General features: G+C 43.6%; 1 non-coding gene across 1 annotated transcript; it reads left to right on the forward strand.

Annotated features, from left to right (window-relative positions):
* The first annotated feature begins 6,448 nt into the window (after nucleotides 1-6,448).
* LOC120858946 lies at nucleotides 6,449-6,554 on the forward strand. The gene has a single exon (XR_005719976.1). It is a non-coding gene; the product is annotated as a U6 spliceosomal RNA (small nuclear RNA).
* The last annotated feature ends 390 nt before the right edge of the window (nucleotides 6,555-6,944 follow it).

Consider the following 6,944-nt stretch of genomic DNA (forward strand, 5'->3'; position numbering starts at 1 on the left):
CAAGGTCTTGAAAGAGAAAGAATTTGAGACCCCCGAAAGCAGTCTTGCTCTTGCTGAGGTTCGTAAACTGTCCTGTATATCAGAATCCACTAGGTCAAAGATTTTCAGTGTGGCTCTCCATAGTCACCTCCTCCCCAGTCTGGTTTAGTAGGTTGGGTGGACCCAGCTCAGGAATCTATCTGTAACATAACCTTCCTTTCTTCCTCCTCCTTTACCCTCATCCATGTGATTCCAAAGCAGGTGGTCCAAGGAACACACTTTGGGAAACATTGAGTTATAACATTCCGTGTGAGATCTATACTTCGGGATGGAGTATGGGGAGGTTGAGGTGGGAAGCCCAGAACGAGATTTCATCACAGTCTGTGTGCAGAGAAGAGGGTCAGAGACATATGGAAAGTTGAGTACAGAGATTTAATGTGGTATAAAGGTGGGTTCTAATAGCCTGATAAAGGTTTTTTTTTTTTTTAATAATATATTACATATAACATTGTGTAAATTTAAGGTGTTCTCAGGGCTTCCCATGTGGCACCGTGGTAAAGAATCCACCTGCCAATGCAGGAGACACAAGAAATGTGGGTTCTTTCTAGGTCAGAAAGATCCCCTGGAGGAGGAAATGGCAACCCACTCCAGTATTCTTGCCTAGAGAATCCCATGGACAGAGGAGCCTGGAGGTCTACGGTCCATGGGGTTGCAAAAAGTTGGACACGACTGAATGTGCACATGCAACGTCAGGTGTACTCCTGTTGATTTCATACTTTCATATAGTGTAATGTGACTGTCACTGTATCATAATTAGCACCGGTGTTACATTATATAATTATCATTTCTTTTTAGCCAAACTTGTTAAAACAGACAGTAATATGGTAGTTATAATACTAGGGGATGCAGGGGCGGGGGGGCTCGGACAGGTGTTGTTTAAGGGCACAAATCTACAATGAGTAGTAAAAAAGTCCTCGAGATCTTATGCATGGTATAGTGAATCTAGACAATAGTATTGTATTATACTCATCAAACCTGTTAAGAGACTAGATCTTAATCATTCCAACCACTAAAAGAAAATTTAACCCATAAAATGTTACTGCCCTGAAGTAGGTAGTCTAGCCTTTGATAGAAAATAAAGGAGTGATAGTGGCAAAAAAACAAAGCAAAAGAAAACCAGGGGGTGAGAGTTCATGGTAAGTGTTAGCAGTGAGTTATCAAGGCTGAAAGATGAGCCCAAAAAATGTCACCCTCTGTGCCTCTTGCAGGACTTAAGAGTGGTAGTGAAGAGGGAATTCACAGGGCCTGGACTCCATCTTAGGCCTGTTCATGCTGATCATGCTCGGCCACCTCTCCAGTGGACTCTGAACTCTGTGTTTAGTACCTATGGAAATGACAGCAGAAGGATAAGACACCCTCCAGACAGGCCATAAATTTTTCTGTAACTATCAGAGTGTAACCTCGGGCTTATTGATTATTGGCCAATTGTTTAACTGTTTGAGCACATAACACGTAAATGATGGGGTTACTGGGGTTGTATTTACCTTTCCTTTTTTTATGTATGTCTCAAGGAATTTGGAGTGGTGGGTTCAGACACACACACACATGGGGTATAAAAGATTTTCACAAATGCTGGTCGAGGTCCTTGGCTAAGAAGAGACTCTGCCTTGGGCCCGCCAGGGTAATAAACCACACTCCTCTATCTGCATTGTCCTTCTGAGTGAGTTTGTTTCCCGGAACGCATGGCTACAACAGGAGCATGTGAGTTCCCTTTGAAGGATACTCTGACCATGTGTACATGCGTGTGTACTAAGTTGCTTCAGTCATGTCTGACTCTTTGCACCCCATGGCTCCTCTGTCCATGGGATTCTTCAGGCAAGAATACTGTAGTGCATTGGCATGCCCTCCTCCAGGGGATCTTCCCAACCCAGGTATAGATTTTGCGTCTCTCATGTCTCCTGCATTGGCAGGCTAGTTCTTTACCACTAGTGCCACCTGGGAAGCCCACTCTGATCACCCTTGACTATAAAGAAGGGGGAGCCTTGGCCTGGGGTCCTCCCAGCCTCTGTCCTTCTCTGACTTCCTACCCTTTTCTCTACAGTTGTCTACTCCATCTACTGACATGTTTTTTTCTCCTTCCCTTCTCTGTCTTTGTCTCTCTGTGTCTCTTTGTCTCTTTCTGCTCTCTCTCTGTTCCTTTCTCTTTCTGGAACTCTTCCTAATACGTAACTCACAAACAATGCAAATAGTGATGGCATCAAAAAGTATTCAGGAACAAAACATCCATCACTATGCAGGGAGAATCCAGGAGAAGAAACCAAATGCCTGAAAAAAGTTTCTAAAGTAATAAGTCCTTGTCAGACTCCAACCAGCTTGGGCCTCCAAACGGAGAGGCAGAGGTATTTGTCTCCTGTTCCAAAGACATGAGCCACAGCCCACAGAGAAGTTCCGCTCCCACTGTGCTTTTTCCTTTGACCACTGCTGTCAAATGTGCTTTGTCATGTCCTCTTAGCACCAGGCCTGGCGCATTTCTCGGTATAGTAAAAGCTAATGAGCCGTATGGCTTTTGGCAGTGTCGGGCAATATACATGCTCCATTTGGAGTAGAGTAAATCCTTGGAGTCTATAGCTGTGTGCGCAGCCTCAGGCTGTCCCCTGTGCTTCATGGGTCTGTAAATATCATAGCTGTTGTCACTACTCAGGATTATTAATATTCCAAAGGCCTGCTTTGACCCTACCCCCTACAGAGCTGGCTTCAGTAACACACAGCTTCGCATTGGATCCCATCCAATTGGAATTTATGACTGGAAGTGGCAGAAGGCCCGAGCTTTAGAGCAATGTCTCACCTTCAGCTGGCTCTGCAGCTTGGACCCTGAGGACATCATGGTATTTATTCAATTCAGATCCCATTTATTGTGCTTCTAACTGTGCTTAGCACTGAGCTTAGATGCTAAAGATGGCGCCATGACAAAGACTCAATCCCTGTTCTAAAGAAAGCCATCTGGGAAGGAGGCAAGGGCATGTAAATAAGTTCTCTTATATGCTAATAACTTTCAGGTCCAGCCCTGGGCAGGTTTTGGAAAAGAGCCACTCATTCTTTCATTTGCATCCCCTGAAACCATTGCTATTCGAGGGTGGTCCTCCAAAGGCAACAGCACCCTGGAGCTTGTTAAAAATGCAGTATCTCAGGCCCCACCCAGTACTGAATCAGATTAAAATTCAAGAAGCCATCATCTAATCAGGCTCTCCCAAACCTGGATAAGTTAAAAAAATCACCGGGTGCTGCCACTCTTAAATGCTGACACAGCAGATTTGATAGCAGGTACTTACAATTTGGCTGATCTATGGAATGGCATTTGGGAACTAGCGTCTAACCCTGCTGCTGCTGCTAAGTTGCTTCAGTTGTGTCCGACTCTGGGCGACCCCATAGACGGCAGCCCATCAGGCTCCCCGTCCCTGGGATTCTCCAGGCCAAGAATACTGGAGTGGGTTGCCATTTCCTTCTCCAATGTATGAAAATGAAAAGTGAAAGTGAAGTCGCTCAGTCGTGCCTGAGTCTTAGCGACCCCTTGGACTGCAGCCCACCAGGCTCCTCCGTCCATGGGATTTTCTAGGCAAGAGTACTGGAGTGGGGTGCCATTGCCTTCTCCAGCGTCTAACCCTATGGTTCTCAAACTTGTTTGAATATTAGAATCACCTGGGGAGCTTTGAAAAGTCTTGATGCCCAGCCTTTACTCTGAATAATGAAATCGTAAACAAAGGACATGGGGCTGAGGCAGCAGTAATTTTTTTTCCAGTTTTATTGAGAAATAATTAACATCCACAACCATATAAGTTTAAGGCATGCAGCAGAAGGGTCTGATTTATAGATATTGTGATTTACATATCACCATAGGTTCAGCTAATATCCACCTGCTCATATAGGTACAATAAAAAGAAATGAAGAAAGGGAAAATTTTTCTCCTTGTATTGAGAACTCATATAATTTACTCTCTTAAAAATTTTTATGTATCTCATGCAGCAGTGTTACCTATAGCCATCATGCTGTAGATTACATTCCCAGTACTTACTTATCTTCTAACTGAAAGTGTGTATCTATGGACCACCTTCATCCAACTTCCCCCTTTCACCACCCTCTGACTCGTAACCACAAGTTTGATCTCTTTTCTATAATCTTTATTTTTCTTTTTATTGAGTTAGATTCCTCATGTAAGTGAGATCATATAGTATTTGTCTTCCTCCATCTGACTTATTTCACTTAACATAATGCCTTCAAGGGCTATATGTGTTGCTGCAAATAGTATGAGCCTCTCTTTTTTTATGGTCAAATAATATTCCATTTTATAGATACCACACTTCTTTATTCATTTATCTATTGATGGGCTCAGAGGTCATTTCCATGTCTTGGCTACTGTGAATAATAGCAGCACTGATTTTAAAATCTCTCCAGGTGACTCTTGCTATTGTTCAGTTGCTCACTCATGTCTTTTTGACCCATGAACAGCAGCACACTAACCTTCACTATCCTTTGCTTTCTCCTGGAGTTTGCTCAAACTCATGTCCATTGAGTTGGTGATGCCATCCAACCATCTCATCTTCTGTTGCCCACTTCTCCTCCTGCCCTCAATCTTTCCCAGCATCAAGGTCTTTTCCAATAAGTTGGCACTTTGCATCAGGTGGCCAGAGTATTGGAGCTTCAGCTTTAGCGTCAGTCTTTCCAATGAATATTCAGGGTTGACTTCCTTTAGGATTGACTGGCTTGATCTCCTTGCAGTCCAAGGGACTCTCAATAGTCTTCTCCAACACCACAGTTCAAAAGCATCAATTCTGCGGTGCTCAGCCTTCTTTATGGTCTAGCTCTCACATCCATACATGACTACTAGGTGAGTCTAATGTGCAGCTAAGGTTGAAGGCCACTGCCACAAACTATTTAACTAGTATAAGAGCCACTGGACACACAGTCCCACAGGGTCAGCAGAGTTTCAGAATTTCCAAGTTGAAAAAGGTATTACATATCTATGGCCAAAACCTAACTTTCCTCCCCTAACCAGGGCACTTGTCATCTGAGAAACTGCCAGAAAACTGCCTTGGGACTACCTAGATCTCTAGCATGGGGCCAGGTGAGGAAACTCAGACCTACAGTTCAATAGCCTTAATCTGGCTGGTCTTAGCTTGGAGGCGAGTTTCAATGGCTTGCTCCTTCTCTTGTTCTCCAGCTTTCCCAGAGTCCCAGAGGTATTTTCCTCAGCACTCTGGGCTGTAGACATGTTGGCTTTCTTTCATTTTCTCAAATGCATCCCTTTCCTTCCACCTCAGGGCCTTTGCACAGGCTGTTTCCTCTGCCAGGGATGTTTCCTCTCCTTCCTTCTCTCCAGTTTCTCCTTCAAGAAAGCCTTTCCTGATCCTCTTAATGAGACTACATTCCCCTACTGTACCTTATATAGCACCTTGTACCTTTCATTCATTGTAACTATCACAGCTTTAAATTGTGTATTGTGCTAATATTTGAATACTTTTCTCTAAACAATTCCAATTAAAAGAGAAACCACATCTCTTTTGCTTAGAACTGTACTGCAGCCACTTGCATTGTGTCTGGAACATGAGAGGGAATCAATGAGTGCCTGAGTATCCATGCACCACTCTTGTCAGCATTGGAGGTCCCAGATCCTTACATATCCTCCCTATCCCACCCCAGAACACTGCTGTTTGCCAAGGTAATCAGTTTAGCCCCTGTGTCCCAGGTGGCTCAGCTGGTAAAGAATCCACCTGCAATGCAGGAGACTCTGGTTCAATTCCTGGGACAGGAAGTTCCCCTGGAGAAAGGATAGGCTAGCCACTCCAGTTTTATTGGACTTCTCTGATGGCTCAGATGGTAAAGAATCCACCTGTGATGTGGGAGACCTGGGTTCAACCCCTGGGTTGGGAAGATCCCCCGGAGAAGGACATGGCAACCCACTCCATTATTCTAGCCTGGAGAATCCCCATGGACAGAGGAGCCTGGCAGGCTACAGTCCATGAGGTCACAAAGAGTTGGAAACAACTATGTGAGTAAGCACAGCACACACACAATCTTGAGGTATATACCACTTTTTTTTTGGATCATCATGGGCTCCTAAATTTTACACATGATCAGTCTATCTGAGGCCCCTCTTCCATGTCCAGATATAAGTATTAGCATCCTCCCTCCAACCACCCAAGCATCTGAACCTCCATGGACCCTTCCTGTTGCTGCCGCTCTGAACGTGGCCTGGCAGTCCTCCAGGTGTTCTGTCTTCATCATAGTATTAAGCAGGAAGTATTATCAATGTTCTAGGATATCCTGTGCTCTTTATATACAAAATGAGAATAACAGTAACCATTGCAAAGGGTTGATGGAGCATTAAATGAGATATTCTGCATCCACAATACACTGCTCAGGCAATAAATGCTTAGAATTTTTATTACTATTAATAACTGCAAAAATCCCATCAGTAGTCACTTCAGCAGCACACCTACTAAAATTGGAATGATACAGAAAAGATTACCATGGGCTCTGTGCAAGGATGACACAAAGCTGGTAAAGCATTTCATATTTTTAATGAAAAATATTCCACTGGACCCCACAAAATATTTTATTGCTGCAGTTTGTACTTACTGAATAAGATGATGGGAAGCTAATATGGATTTGATAATAATCTTAGATGAGCTCACACTTTATTGGTTGCAACAACAATAAATCCAATAGTATGTCTAGAAGTGGAAAATCATGCTTATTCCCATTCTCAGAAAATGCATGACATGTCTAAGGATTTAAGGGTCCTTTGCAACAATTCCATGCCCTATTCCTCCCACACTGGGTCCTTAAGCTGAAAGTACAACTTCGGGAAATGGTACCCATACAGTCTCTCCTCTCTTATTTTCATTTTTGTCTTAGTATGCTCTGTCAAAAGAGCTGGGATACTACCCCTTTGGTCAGAAGTTATTGCT

The sequence above is a fragment of the Oryx dammah genome, unplaced genomic scaffold (genome assembly GCF_014754425.2).
Source record: "Oryx dammah isolate SB20612 unplaced genomic scaffold, SCBI_Odam_1.1 HiC_scaffold_29, whole genome shotgun sequence".
NCBI lineage: Eukaryota > Metazoa > Chordata > Mammalia > Artiodactyla > Bovidae > Oryx > Oryx dammah.